The 16,683-nt window shown below is 41.4% G+C and overlaps 1 pseudogene; it reads right to left on the bottom strand.

The window, feature by feature from the left end:
* Window positions 1-8,870: 8,870 nt before the first annotated feature.
* On the bottom strand, window positions 8,871-10,286 carry LOC110492677 (annotated as a pseudogene).
* Window positions 10,287-16,683: the final 6,397 nt, after the last annotated feature.

Below are 16,683 nucleotides of genomic sequence, written 5' to 3'. Positions count from 1 at the left end.
GTCCAATAATCTTTGTACCATGTTTTGTGCTGCCACCATGTTGTGCTGCTGCCATGTTGTGTTGCTACCATGTTGTTGTCATGTTGTGTTGCTACCATGTTGTTGTCATGTTGTGTTGCTGCCATGCTATGTTGTTGTCTTAGGTCTCTCTTTATGCTGTGTTGTGGTGTCTCTCTTGTTGTGATGTGTGTTTTGTCCTATATTTTAATTTAATTGATTTATATTTTTAATCCCTGCCCCCGCAGGAGGGCTATTGCCTTTTGGTCATTGTAAATATGAATTTGTTCTTAAATGACTTGCCTAGTTAACTAAAGGTTAAATAAAATTAAATAAACATTTTAAGACCATGAATTAACAGGGTTAAAAAGTGAATATTATGTAAACACGTAACATACATTACGTTAACACTGAATGTGTGTCTGTGCATATACATGTATGATCGTGTCTGCCTGGTGTGTGTGTGTGTGTGTGTGTCCGTTTGTGCGTGTGTGTGAGGTGGAGACTGCGTGTGTGTGTGGGTGGGTGGGGGGGGGGAGAGCACTCCTCTGCCTACTTCCTCCTCTTCAATCTACCCACTAGTAACACTTAAATACACCTCCTGGGAGGAATGTGGCTGAGAATGGAGTCATCATTACAATACATTTATAACAGTGTTTATCTTTGATGTTATCACTTAGGTAATAGGCAGTCATAACACTTAGGTAATAGGCAGTCATAACACTTAGGTAATAGGCAGTCATAACACTTAGGTAATAGTATATATGTATATATGTATTTATACCTGCGTTTTCTGTTTTTCTGTTGCCAGTTCGTTTTGTATTGTCAGGTCGTCCCGGCGTGTTTACAGTTTTTCCCTGCTCTCTAGTTTTTTGTTTCTAGCTTTTCCAGTTCTAACGTTTCTGCCTGCCCTGACCCTGAGCCTGCCTGTCGTCCAGTACTTGTTGGACTCTGATCTGGTTACGAACCTCTGCCTGTCCTCAAACTTCCTTTTGCCTGCTCCCCTTATTATAATAGATTATCTGAGAACTGAACCATCCGCCTCCTGTGTCTGCATCTGGATCATATCCTGACTCATGATAGGATATTCATTTAATATACACTGCACGTTTGTTATAGTAGATAAGAATAGAGTATAATATAATACCATAGCCATTAGCTATTACAATAGCGTTTTCGTTTTTCATTTTAGCTAAAATAGTGCCATAGTGTTTAAATGAATTTACAAAGTGAAAAAAGTTAGGTTTAGATTTTAGACCATTTTCATTTATGAAATGAACCTATTATTAGTATTAGTAGTTGAATTAAATATACTTTATCGATGTCAGAATTTCTGAAATTAATAATTATATCAAAACCACAACCTGTCCTGTTTTATTTGTAACTAAGTTCTGTATGTCAAATCCCCAAAATTCGACCTTAAATACAGGTGAAAAAAAACAAATATAAAATTGTCTGCTTCTGTCACGTTCGTCGTATACATAATGAGCGGACCAAGGCGCAGCGTGAGTAGAGTTCCACATATTTATTAAAGTGAACCTTCAAAAAACAACAAAGAATAAACTAATTTAAAGTTCGTAGCTCACATAGCACTAAACCAAAACAATATCCCACAAAAGTAGGTGGGAAAAGGACCACACTAAGTATGATCCCCAATTAGAGGCAACGATCATCAGCTGCCTCCAATTGGGAACCATACTCACACCAACATAGAATTTCAAGACTAGAACACCCCCTCATCACGCTCTGACCTATTGCACCATAGAGAACCCCAAGGGCTCTCTATGGTCAGGGCGTGACACCTTCTCCATTCCACAGAAATCCCAATTATAGTCAATATTCAGCTTGAATCTTTCCAAAACATGTTTCACAGGATAAATTCTATGTAACGTTTTAAATGAAACTTATGGATACAATATTGTTCAGAATTGTTCACGCTTGCCCCCATTGTATATCACCATATATTACTCATCATTAAATATATCAATTCCAAAATAAGTTACCTGGTCTTCAATTGGGATACCATATACTTCCTGTAAAACACAGTCCTTGAATGAAAATAAGACTGACTTATCGATATTCATTTTCAAACCTGAAACCAAGGAAAAGTCTTCAATACAGGAAAATGCTGTAGAAACCTCATTACTGTCTTTCAAAAATATGGTGGTGTCATCAGCCAGTTGACTTCGTTTAAATTCCTTGCCAAGTGCTGAAAAAGCTTTCTTGATATAAACAGCTATAACTTGAGTAACCAATAAAAAATATAAAAAATGACTAATTCGGCAGCCCTGCCTAATGTCCTGCCCAATATCAAATCTTTGCAATATCCCATGAGCAAATGCATAAAACCAGATTGTTCTTCATCAATTACTGTATATTATGTAAGCCTTGTTTGAACCTCATAGCAAATACAAGGACAAATAACTTTCCACCATTATTCAACAGGCTAATGGGCCTCCAGTTGTTTATATAAAGTCATCATCACTCTGGGACTGCTCAAAGATGAGATCGGTAGCTCTCAGATTGCATCTTTGACCCGCTCACATTAAACGATGGTCGGTGACGGCCGCATGCACCGAGTAGGGCAATGACGTAGGATTTTGTCTCCAATCTGAAAAAACTTCTCTGGGACAGCTACATCGTGTCCAAAAATGTCTAGTGTACATCTGGCTTTAAACATGAAGAGAACATCTTGACAGGATGTACAGCGCCTTCAGAAAGAATTCACACTCCCCTTTACTTTTTCCACATTTTCTTATGTTATAGCCTGAATTTAAAATAGATTACATTGAGATTTGGTGTTACTGATCTCCACACAATACCCCATAATGTCAAACTGAAATGTCTTGAGCCAGTATGTGTTCAATCCCTTTACTATGGCAAACCTAAATAAGTTCAGGAGTAAAAATGTGCTAAACAAATCGCATAATAAATTGTATTGACTCATTCTGTGTTAAATGATAACGGTTAACATGATTTTTTAAATTTACTACCCCATCTCTGTATCCCACAATAACATTTATCTGTCGAGTAGTGAATTTCAAGCGAAGATTCAATCATAAAGACCAGGGAAGTTTTCCAGTGTCTCTTAAAGAAGGGCACTGATTGGTAGATGTGTAAAAAATAAAAAAAATCAGACACTGAATATCCTTTTAAGCATGATGAAGTTATTAATGAGGCTTTGGATGGTGTATCAATACACCCAGTCACTACAAAGATACAGTACTTCCTACCTCAGTTTCTGGAGAGGAACGAAACCGCTCAGGGATTTCACCATGAGGCCAATGGTGACTTTAAAACAGTTACAGAGTTTAATGGTTGTGATATGAGAAAACTGAGGATGGATCAACAACATTGTAGTTACTCCACAATACCAAAATAAATGACAGAGTGAAAAGAAGGAAACCTGTACAGAATAAACATATTCCAAAGATGCATCATGTTTGCAACAAGGTTTTAAAGTGATACTGCAAAAAATGTGGCAAAGAAACTAACTTTTTGTCCTGAATACTAAGCATTATGTTTGGGTCAAATCCAACACAACACATCACTGAGTACCCCTTTACATATTTTCAATCATGGTGGTGGCTGCATCATGTTATGTGTATGCTTGTCATCGGCAAGGACTAGGGAGTGATGGTAGGTTTTGAATACAAATTCACGGAATAAGCACATGCAAAATCCTAGAGGAAAACCTGGTTCAGTCTGCTTTCCAACAGACCCTGGGAGATGGATTCACCTTTCAAGAGGACAATAACCTAAAACAAAAGGCCAAATCTATACTGGAGTTGCTTACCAAGACGACATTGCATGTTGAGTGTCCTAGTTACAGTTGAGACTTAAATTATCTTGAAAATCTATGGCAAGACTTGAAAATGACTGTCTAGCAATAATCAACAATCAACTTGACAGAGCTTGAAGAATGTTAAAAATAATAAGGGGAAATTATTGTACAATCCAGGTGTGCAAAGCTCTTAGAGACTTACCCAAAAAGACTCACAGCTGTAATTGCCGCCAAAGGTGCTTCTACAAAGTATTGACGCAGGGGTGTGAATACTTCTGTAAATAGATATTTCTGTATTTCATTTTCAATAAATGTGCTGTTAATGCCTACAAACATGTTTTCTCTTTGTCATTATGGAGTACTGTCTGTAGATGGGTGAACAAATTCCGTTAATAATGCCTTTTGTCTTCAGGCTGTAACACAACAAAATGTGGAAAAACTCATTGAGTATTAGTCAATGCTGAAGGCAGGTCATTATGGTCATTAAATGTTGTTTCCTTGTTTACTACTGATATGCTGACACTAATTTGTTTCAGATATGCCATGTAACATGGCATGTGAAGGTCAAACACATTCCAGATTATGGAGACCCGTGTATGTATTTATTGTACCTTTATTTAACCAGCAAGTCAGTTAAGAACACGTTCTTATTTTCAATGACAGCCAAGGAACACTGGGTTAACTGCCTTGTTGAGGCTGCAGAACAACAGATTTTGACCTTGTCAGCTACAGAGACTCGTTCTTGCAACCTTGTGGTTACAAGTCCAATGCTCTAACCACTAGGCTATCTGCCACATACGTCTGCCCTATCTGAATATCTCATGGGTGTGGCAGACTTATAAGAAGGAAATGTGACATCTTCGTGGGAAACTGACCAGAGAAGTCCCTAAAGAGGCTACTCTGCTTCATAGAGTCCTTGGTAGACTTTTCAATGACATCATGTGAATGTGAAAAAAACTGAGGCTGTGATCCATATAGTTGTGATTTTGAAACACAAATCACACACACCATACACATACACAATCGCTCTCTGGGTCACTGTGATCACACTGTTCTTCAACTGGTCGTTCAGTAGTGTTTCCTTTGAATTAAACGTTGCACACTATTCTGTCAAACTGGATATTTCCCTGGCAACATAATGCACAGAATGGTAGGTGATATTCAAGTAAAGGTCACAGAGATGAAGAGGAAGGGGGGAGTTACTTACCTTCCAAGTAAGATACGTGGACAAACATGTTTTTCTTGTTGCAGGACAACAGTATCTTGTTACATTCGATAGTACCGGTAAAAAAGTATATATATTGAACATTTGTTTGTGGTGGAGGCAAACACACATTCAGGGGCACATTTACTGTAGTGTTTACTGTAGTGTTTACTGTATACTGAAACTTTGATAGTATTGTGATACCATAGTTTGACAAAATGTTCAACATGAGATTTTTATCAGGTTCAGCAAGGTTGGAGCTGGTTTCAGTGACTGCACACTGTGTTCTGGGTAAAACGTGTGTCCTTTGTGTGTGCCAATTATGGTACTGTGATACTACTGAAGTTTCTGTTTAACACTTCAGGAAACAAAAGTGTGTGGTGGAGACTCAATGTATACAATAACTTAGTGTTGGTTGAATTAAACTACGATACCTTGGTGCTGCAATCTCTCTCTCTCTCTCTCTCTCTCTCTCGCTCTCTCTCTCTCTCTCTCTCTCTCTCGCTCTCTCTCTCTCTCTCTCGCTCTCTCTCTCTCTCTCTCTCTCTCAGCCTGTAGCCATTAGTCCAACAATGTTGATAGACATTATTGTGATTTTTTGATAATTATTATTATTTATTTTTTTTCATCACCAATAGGAAAGACAATTGAAATGAATTCTTTAGGCTCTAATCTATGGATTTCACATGACTGGGAGTGTTGGTCCCAGATACATAAAACAATGGTACGGTCGTGGATCTGGTGTGACCACCATTTGATCTATGCAATGTGACACGTTTCCTCCGCATAGCGTTGATCGCCTGTTTATTGTGGCCTGTCGACCCAGAGCATCCCAAACATGCTCAATTGGTGACATGTCTGCTGAGTATACAGGCCATGGGTAAACTGGGACATTTTCAGCTTCCAGGAATTGTGTACAGACCCTTGCAACAGGCAGTGCATAATCTTGCTGAAACATCAGGTGATGGAGGTGGATGAATGGCACGACAATGGGCCTCTGGATATCATCACGGTATCTCTGTGCATTCAAATTACCCTTGATAAAATGCAATTGTGTTAGTTGTCCGTAGCTTATACCTGCACATACCATAACCCCACCACCACCATGGGACACTCTATTTACAATGTTAACATCAGCAAACCGCTCACCCATACACATGGTCTGCAGTTGTGAGGCCGGTTGGACGTACTGCCAAATTCTCTAAAAAACACGTCATTCTCTGGCAACAGCTCTGGTGGACATTCCTGTAGTCATCATGCCAATTGCACGCTCCCTCAAAACTTGAGAAATCTTTGGCATTTTGTTGTGTGTAAAAACTGCACATTTTAGAGTGGCTTTTTATTGTCCCCAGCACAAGGTGCACCTATGTAATGATCATACTGTTTAATCAGCTTCTTGATATGCCACACCTGTCAGGTGGATGGATTATCTTGGCAAAGGATACATTCTTACTGACAGGGATGTAAACAAACTCGTGCACAAAATTCGAGAGAAATATGTTTTTTTGTGCATATGGAACATTTCTGGGATATTTTATTTCAGTACAAAAGCTGAAGAACATACGCACATCCAGGTATACTTTCCGCAAGTGCTGGAGTTGAAGGCAAACTCGTGGAAAACAGAAAGGAAAACACTGCTGCTTATGCTCCCAGGTGATATTTATTTACAACAACGTTATCACCTGGGAGCATGAGCAGCAGTGTGCGGCATTTTCCTTTCTGTTTTCCATCTTTTATTTCAGCTCATGAAACATGGAACCAACATTTTACGTATTGCATTTATATTTTTGTTCAGTGTATTCCCACAGGTGCTCCAGTGTCAAAACGTCATTTCACTCATCCCAACCGTTTTACATTTGGATGTGTTGAGTGATTATTGCATATTAATTTAAACAGTCTTTCACTTCATTTAGAGATTCCCAATTCATATCTACAGAGAGTTACTAGTATTAGTAAATGCACTGAACATGCTCATCAGTTGATACATAGTTGAATGTGGAGTAGATCATCGGTAGACACCCACTAAGCTCAACTTGTGTTTCACTTTATTTGGAGAGATCCAAATCATGTCTACACATAGTTAGTAGACTTACAACAAATAAACTGATAAATTGAAACTGAGATGCTGCTGATATTCTCCACAATTTCTAATCCAATATTTACATGTCTTTTGGGAAAGGGGGAGGGTTTAAGTTGTGCAGTATTTAGCAATTATAATAAGAGTCTGTTATTAGCAGTTGTGATGTGTGAGTAGCATGAATGTGAGTGACTGCATGTGTGCTAACAAACACATTGGATGATTCTTATATTAAATAATAAATTAATCATGATAAACAATTCTTAAGAAAGAGAACAACTCTGTCAGGACCCGGTTACAAACTCGGGTCTCCGGTGTGAGAAACAGTCACTTAGTAAACTGAGCCACTAATATTCGGCAGAACCCAGAAGATGAGGCAGACACAGCAGTACTAGAGACGGTGATTTATATATATATATATTTTTTTTTTTAATTTTTATCCCTTTTTCTCCCCAATTTCGTGGTGTCCAATTGTTGTAGTAGCTACTATCTTGTCTCATCGCTACAACTCCCGTACGGGCTCGGGAGAGACGAAGGTTGAAAGTCATGCGTCCTCCGATACACAACCCAACCAGCCGCACTGCTTCTTAACACAGTGCGCATCCAACCCGGAAGCCAGCCGCACCAATGTGTCGGAGGCTACACCGTGCACCTGGCAACCTTGGTTAGCCTTGGTTAGCGCGCACTGCGCCCGGCCCGCCACAGGAGTCGCTGGTGCGCGATGAGACAAGGACATCCCCACTGACCAAGCCCTCCCTAACCCGGACGACGCTAGGCCAATTGTGCGTAGAGACGGTGATTTAATAAAGAAAAAAGGAAAAGATCTTCAGGCAAAAATATAAATCCACAACGTCAAAAGTAATTCCAAGATAAAAAAAATGTATATCCTCCAAGACACAAGGAAAATCCACAAAGTGGTAAGAACAGCAGGGAAAAAACAAACCTCAAAAGAATAATAAAAAAAATAAACAAGAACAAAACCAGAGTACCTCAAGTTCACAGCATGGCTGGGGCTGGATGCTAACATACAAACACAGAACAAAGAACTGAGGAAAACTAAGGGTTTAAATACAATCAAGGGAAACGAGGCACAGGTGCAAATAATAACTGGAAACAAGGGAAAACAAAAGGGTCAACAAGCACAATGGGGGCAGCTAGTGACCAAAACCGGAACAACCCTGGCCAAATCCTGACGAACTCAACTTAATGATAATTTTAATATTTGTGAATTTTATGAATAGTATATCCAATGGAAGTTGAATAAACTTAACTGGGGATATGTCAAAAGGTTACTGACACACAAGGCAAATAGTTTAATATTCATGAAATTAAGTTACAGTTACATACAATTTTTTTAAATGGTAAATGGGGGTCTAACTGTATAACAAAACATTTTGTAATGAATGTTGTTCAATAATTCACACAAAACATGTGTTAACATGTCATTGGACACAAAAGGCACCGGATTGTGGGAATGACCCACCTGTTGTTATACCCTCTGCTGAGACAGAAATAAAGAGCTGAGTCAACATGGTTCAATTAGAATCACTCAAAGAAGATAATAAATAACAGAAAGTGCTGAGTCAACATGGTTCAATTAGAATCACTCAAAGAAGATAATAATAACAGAAAGTGCTGAGTCAACATGGTTAAATTAGAATCACTCAAAGAAGATCATAATAACAGAAAGTGCTGAGTCAACATGGTTCAATTAGAATCACTCAAAGAAGATCATAATAACAGAAAGTGCTGAGTCAACATGGTTCAATTAGAATCACTCAAAGAAGATCATAATAACAGAAAGTGCTGAGTCAACATGGTTCAATTAGAATCACTCAAAGAAGATCATAATAACAGAAAAGGCACACATAGATTTAGTAATGGTGTCACATTCTATCACTGTGCACACTATTCATGATGTCATGCGATCACTCCTTTGTGGATACCCTCACTGAATTTCAGTCACACTAGTGTAGATGCCGTTGGATAGGAAGACCAGCTGGCTGCCATTCATGCAGGTGACATTCACTGTGGCCCTGTAGTCGAGGTCGATATTTGCTCTCCCCACTCTCAACATCCATGGTCGTCCCTGGCGGGATCTTCAGGTTGATGCTATCTGATTCTGTTATGTTCTCTGTCTCCTGCAGGCTGGTGGATTGCTCCACTCCCACGGTCAAGCTGAACCCTGATGTCACCTCGACCAGATCCGGGATCCCTGCTTTGACCGACAAACTCAAGGTGGATTCTATCTTGTTGCTGACGGACCAGGAGGAAGTATTGGTCAGTGTCTTGCTGTATGTAATGGACTCTTCTTGAACCAAGGAAGTGTCGTTGTGGTGAGACATGGACTTCACATATTCTGGGGTCACCTAAAATCAACACACACACAAAGATACAAATTGTTCAGACAAGACAAAGACAATTTAAGAACTAATCATCAGTGAGGAACTGATCAATTGATTTTTAGAAAGCTAACAATATAATCTAATGTGTGTGTATGTGTGTGTGACTGTCCTAGAAATTAGATGCCTGATGAATGTCAACCCCCATATTGGATTATACGTTTTAAAGTGGACAGCCCCCTTAATGTTAGAGCATCGGTAGAGTTTTCCTGAGTCGTCTACACACACCTGGGGTTTGAAGAGGAACAGGGTGGGATACTTCATGTCGGTCAGCACGGACGACTTGATGATGTTGATGAAGAGGAAGCCCATGCAGTCGATGTCCGAGCCAGACCTGCCCTCCAGCCCCAGGCAGATTCCGGACACCACATCTATGGTGTACTCAGTCTTCAGTGGCCAGCTGGTCATTTAAAAAAAAACTGCCGGTTCTTACTCATGGTGAACTTGCCGGCACCCAGACGTGTGCCGACGCCGTTACCCCATTGAGACAGCTTGGTGATGTGCTCCCTCTGAGGTCAAACTCAAACTCATTGAAAGTGTGTGAATTTCCAAAGGTCTCAACGCGCCCGTCGGTAAGCTCCGCCCGCACAGCTTTGACCTGCCAGCCTTCCACCGCCACTCTGATCTTCTTGAGGGTGGCACCGTTTTTCATGCCGTGGAATTCAAAGGAACTGCCTCCTCCACCACCGATCAACTGCAGTGTGGTTGCCATGTTGAGAGTTTGAGTGTGCGTCAAGTAAACTGAAATGCAAATTTGTACAGATAAATTTAAGAAACCTCCAACTCAAACTCAGGTCTGATTCAGACATTCAAAGCACCAAAAAGCACCTCACTCTTTTGTTTGGGTTACACCCCTGTGTTTCTGTATACGTGTTTGTTTTGGGCTTCGTCCCCATGCCTTTTCACAACATGTTGTATATTTTGGGTGGAGTATTAAACCCCCCAATTACGAATTCCTGCGCCTGTCTCCAATCATTTATACAACAGGTCACATATCAACATTTAGACAGCATAATAAACATATTGCATAACAAATAATGATCACACATTTATCATCCATAGAGATGCACTATAAGTGTTACTTCCTGATCTCACTGAATCTGGTTCTAATTCTCCAGTCCCCCTCTTCCTGGCTCCTCTCCAGCTAATGTCATCTGGCTCAGTGCAGCTCACAGTGTAAAAGGTAAAGGTCACATGTTTCATTAGTGGTTGGAGGATAAGCTTCTATCTGTGTTTTGCCCTGGGGCTGCCGCAGGGGCACAGAGAAGAAGCATTGCCTGAGTTCCAAAATAGCACCCTACTCCATATATGGTGCAAAAGGCCTTGGTAAAAAGTAATGCACTAAATAGGGAATAGGGTGCCATCTGGGAGGATGCCATAGAGAGTTGTGAACCTGCTGGTGCTGCAGTGACAGACAGATCCACATCTCTGTAATGTAGCAGACCTGGGTTCAAATAGTATTGCATTTCTTTCAGGTTCATTACATACATAAATCAAATAAATTACAATAAAATGGCGCCGGAAGAAATGGCAGCAGTTTTACGGGCGCCCAACCAATTGTGCTATTATGTGGGGGTTTTTCACGTTATTTGTAACTTATTTTGTTCATAATGTTTCTGCAACCGATCACTCACCTCGGATTAGACAAAGATCTTCTGGATATCAGGACAGTGATCACTCACCTCGGATTAGACAAAGAGCTTCTGGATATCAGGACAGCGATCACTCACCTCGGATTAGACAAAGAGCTTCTGGATATCAGGACAGTGATCACTCACCTCGGATTAGACAAAGAGCTTCTGGATATCAGGACAGCGATCACTCACCTTGGATTAGACAAAGAGCTTCTGGATATCAGGACAGCGATCACTCACCTCGGATTAGACAAAGAGCTTCTGGATATCAGGACAGCGATCACTCACCTCAGATTAGACAAAGAGCTTCTGGATATCAGGACAGCGATCCCTCACCTTGGATTAGATGAAGATTTTTTCTTCAACAAGCAAGATGCACAGGACATTCTCCAAACACCCGACAGGGCCAACATCCCCGTTATTTGCAAGAGGAAGCGACGCAGGTACAGAGGACAAAGAGCCGGATGCCTGGTCAGCACCCAGAAAAGGCGAGTGGGAAAGCTACCATTACCATCAATACTACTCGCCAACGTGCAATCATTGTACAATATATTAGACGAGGTACGATCACGAATATCCTACCAACGGGACATCAAAAACTGTAATATTCTATGTTTCACGGAATCGTGACTGAATGACAACATGGATATTCAGCTAGCGGGATATACGCTGCACCGGCAAGATAGAACAGCACACTCCGTAAGACGAGGGGGGGGGGGGGGGGGGTCTGTGCATATTTGTAAACAACAGCTGGTGCACGAAATCTAAGTAAGCCTCTAGATTTTGCTCGCCTGAAGTAGAGTATATTGTTATAAATTGCATGCCACTACTTGCCTAGAGAGTTTTCAGCTATACTTTCGTGGCTGTTTATTTACCACCACAGACAGATGCTGGCACTAAGACCGCACTCAGTCAGCTGTATAAGGAAATAAGCAAACTCACCCAGAGGCGGAGCTCCTAGTGGCCGGAAACTTTAATGCAGGGAAACTTTTATCAGTTCTACCAAATTTCCATCAACATGGTAAATGTGCATCCAGAGGGAAAAAAATTCTAGATCACCTGTACTCTACACACAGAGATGCGTAAAAAGCTCTCCCTTGCCCTCCATTTGGTAAATCCGACCACAACGCTATCCTCCTGATTCCTGCTTACAAGCAAAAATTAAAGCAGGAAGCACCAGTGACTCGGTCTATAAAAAAGTGGTCAGATGAAGCAGATGCTAAACTGCAGGACTGTTTTGCTATCACAGACTGGAGCATGTTCCGGGATTTTTCCGATGGCATTGAGGAGTACACCACATCAGCCACTGGCTTTATCAATAAGTGCATTGAGAACATCGTACCCACAGTGACTGTATGTACATACCCCAACCAGAAGCCATGGATTACAGGCAACATCCGCACTGAACTAAAGGATAGAGCTGACACTTTCAAGGTGCGGGACTCTAACCCGGAAGCTTACAAGAAATTCTGCTATTCTGCTAAATTCTGCTACGCCCCCATTCTCATCGATGGGGCTGTAGTTGAGCATGTTGAGAGCTTCAAGTTCCTTGGTATCCACATTAACAACAAACTAGAATGGTCCAAACACACCAAGACAGTTGTGAAGAGGGCACGACAAAGCCTATTCCTCCTCAGGAAACTAAAAAGATTTGGCATGGGTCCTGAGATCCTCAAACGTTTCTACAGCTGCAACATCGAGAGCATGGTTGCATGGTTGCATCACTGCCTGGTACGGCAATTGCACAGCTTCTGACCGCTAGGCACTACAGAGGGTAGTGCGTATGGCCCAGTACATCACTGGGGCTAAGCTGCCTGCCGTCCAGGACCTCTACACCAGGCGTTGTCAGAGGAAGGCCCTAAAAATGGTCAAAGTCCCCAGCCACCCCAGTCATAGACTGTTCTCACTACTACCGCATGGCAAGCAGTATCGGAGTGCCAAGTCTAGGGCAAAAAGACTTCTCAACTGTTTTTACCCCCAAGTCATAAGACTCCTGAACAGGTAATCAAATGGCTATCCGGACTATTTGCATTGTGTGCCCCCCCCCAACCCCTCTTTTTATGCTGCTGCAACTCTCTGTTTATCATATACACTGCTCAAAAAAATAAAGGGAACACTTAAACAACACAATGTAACTCCAAGTCAATCACACTTCTGTGAAATCAAACTGTCCACTTAGGAAGCAACACTGATTGACAATAAATTTCACATGCTGTTGTGCAAATGGAATAGACAACAGGTGGAAATTATAGGCAATTAGCAAGACACCCCCAATAAAGGAGTGGTTCTGCAAATGTTTTGGTCACTTTTGAATGCTGGCGGTGCTTTCACTCTAGTGGTAGCATGAGACGGAGTCTACAACCCACACAAGTGGCTCAGGGAGTGCAGCTCATCCAGGATGGCACATCAATGCGAGCTGTGGCAAGAAGGTTTTCTGTGTCTGTCAGCGTAGTGTCCAGAGCATGGAGGCACTACCAGGAGACAGGCCAGTACATCAGTAGACGTGGAGGAGGCCGTAGGAGGGCAACAACCCAGAAGCAGGACCGCTACCTCCGCCTTTGTGCAAGGAGGAGCACTGCCAGAGCCCTGCAAAATGACCTCCAGCAGGCCACAAATGTGCATGTGTCTGCTCAAACGGTCAGAAACAGACTCCATGAGGGTGGTATGAGGGCCCGACGTCCACAGGTGTAGGCCTACAGCCTAAAACTGTGCAGGACGTTTGGCATTTGCCAGAGAACACCAAGATTGGCAAATTCACCACTGGCGCCCTGTGCTCTTCACAGATGAAAGCAGGTTCACACTGAGCACATGTGACAGACGTGACAGTCTGGAGACGCCGTGGAGAACGTTCAGCTGCCTGCAACATCCTCCAGCATGACCGGTTTGGCGGTGGGTCAGTCATGGTGTGGGGTGGCATTTCTTTGGGGGGCCCTCCATGTGCTCGCCAGAGGTAACCTGACTGCCATTAGGTACCGAGATGAGATCCTCAGACCCCTTGTGAGACCATATGCTGGTGCGGTTGGCCCTGGGTTCCTCCTAATGCAAGACAATTCTAGACCTCATGTGGCTGGAGTGTGTCAGCAGTTCCTGCAAGAGGAAGGCATTGATGCTATGGACTGGCCCGCCCGTTCCCGAGACCTGAATCCAATTGAGCACATCTGGGACATCATGTCTCGCTCCATCCACCAACAGACTGTCCAGGAGTTGGCGGATGCTTTAGTCCAGGTCTGGGAGGAGATCCCTCAGGAGACCATCCACCACCTCATCAGGAGCATGCCCAGGCATTGTAGGGAGGTCATACAGGCACGTGGAGGCCACACACACTACTGAGCCTCATTTTGACTTGTTTTAAGGACATCACATCAAAGTTGGATCAGCCTGGTTTTCCACTTTAATTTTGAGCGTGACTCCAAATCCAGACCTCCATGGGTTGATAAATTTGATTTCCATTGATAATTTTTGTGTGATTTTGTTGTCAGCACATTCAACTATGTAAAGAAAAACGTATTTAATAAGAATATTTCATTCATTCAGATCTAGGATGTGTTATTTTAGTGTTCCCTTTATTTTTTTTAGCAGTGTATGTCACTAAAACTATACATTCATGTGCATACTACCTCAATTGGGCCAACCAACCAGTGCTCCCGCACATTAGCTAACCAGGCTATCTGCATTGTTTTCCACCCACCACCCACCAACCCCTCTTTTACGCTACTGCTACTCTCTGTTCATCATATATGCATAGTCACTTTAACCATATCTACATGTACATACTACCACAATCAGCCGGACTAACCGGTGTCTGTCTGTAGCTTACTTTTAAGCCTCGCCGCTGTATATAGCATGTCTTTTTACTGTTGTTTTATTTCTTTACCTACCTATTGTTCACGTAATACCTTTTTTGCACTATTGGTTAGAACCTGTAAGTAAGCATTTCACTGTAAGGTCTGTTGTATTCGGCGCACGTGACAAATAAACTTTGTTTTGATTTGATACATATACTACATACGTTTTTTTGTGAGAAAATACAAGATATTTGAAAGAAGGTTTACGTATTTATATGGGTCGTGAGATGGAACCCCTTTCTCACCAGGGTTGGTCTAAATTCCAAATAGAGCCGAGAATGACAAATATATTCCAATTCAATTATTGAATTGAAGTAGCAAACACGATACAGAATTTGAATTAAATTAAAGGAAATAGAATTTAATTCAGTGAAATTCAAATGCCTCTTCTATTTTATATAAGGTGTAGTTTATACAAATATACATATTGTACATAACACATCAAACATGTCGTTAATTACAATATAATGTTGTTGAAACAATTGATTTTTCAGGACAAACTCTTAAAGTGAACGTTCAAGGTAAACTAAACCTGTATGAGAATATTCAACATTTTTCTATTTCATTATTCACCAAACAAAATCCTGTATTGATCTAAATTCTTCCCAGAATGCATTAGTTTAATGCTCAAATTGACAGTGAGGCCTTCAAAAAGAAGCAAAACAAATTAAATTGTTGGTGGAAATATAATTGGCTATTCTAAGCAGTAAGGTTAAAAGGGTATGTGAACATTGTTTTCAGAGAAAAGTTATGGAATTTTTTGTATCAAATGAAGAAAAGAAACAACACACCACAGCTTCTGGGGAAACACCAGAACATATTCACTCAATCAGCAATCTACTGCCTCCTTCTGGCCAAGTGTTGTAATTACAAGCTAATGGGGAAACACCCGAATATATTCACTCAAGTATGACTCTACTGCCTCCTACTGGTCAAGTGTTGTAATTACAAGTTTTTGGGAGAATCTTTCCATCGGCACTGGAAACTACAGTATTTGACTGAGTAACTTTGTACAGGAGCCATCAACAGTAATTCAACATTTTAAACTGTATTTAATATTATTTCTCCCTATATTTCAAAACTAGAGTAACACCACTTTTTAAATCAACAGTGACTGTGAGAAGGTAACACATTTTAATCAACAGTAAACTGTGAGAAGTGTTAAAAAGCATATACACAACATGACCAAAAGTATGTGGACACCTGCTAGTCGAACATCTCATTCCAAAATCATGGCCATTAATATGGAGTTGGTGTCCTCTTTGCTGCTATTACAGCCTCCACTCTTATGGGAAGGCTTTACACAAGATGTTGGAACATTGTTGCAGGGACTTGCTTCCATTCAGCCACAAGAGCATTAGTGAGGTTTGACGATTAGGCCAGGCTCACAGTCGGCATTCCAAAAGTGTTCGATGGGAATTGAGGTCAGGGCTCTGTGCAGGCCTGCCAAATTCTTCCACACCGATCTCAACAAACTATTTCTGTATGGACCTTGCTTTGTGCACAGCACAGGGAGCATTGTCATGGTGAAAAAAGGGCCTTCCCCAAACTGTTGCCACAAAGTTGGAAGCACAGAATTGTCTAGAGTGTCATTGTATACCGTTGCTTTAAGATTTCCCTTCACTGGAACTAAGGGGACTAGCCCGAACCATGAAAAACATTCCCAGACCATCATTCCTCCTCCACCAAACTTTACAGTTGGCACTATGCATTTGGTCAGGTGGCGTTCTGATGGCATCC

This window comes from Oncorhynchus mykiss, chromosome 16 (genome assembly GCF_013265735.2).
Source record: "Oncorhynchus mykiss isolate Arlee chromosome 16, USDA_OmykA_1.1, whole genome shotgun sequence".
Taxonomy (NCBI): Eukaryota; Metazoa; Chordata; class Actinopteri; order Salmoniformes; family Salmonidae; genus Oncorhynchus; species Oncorhynchus mykiss.
This window is presented reverse-complemented; position numbering and strand designations above follow the sequence as displayed.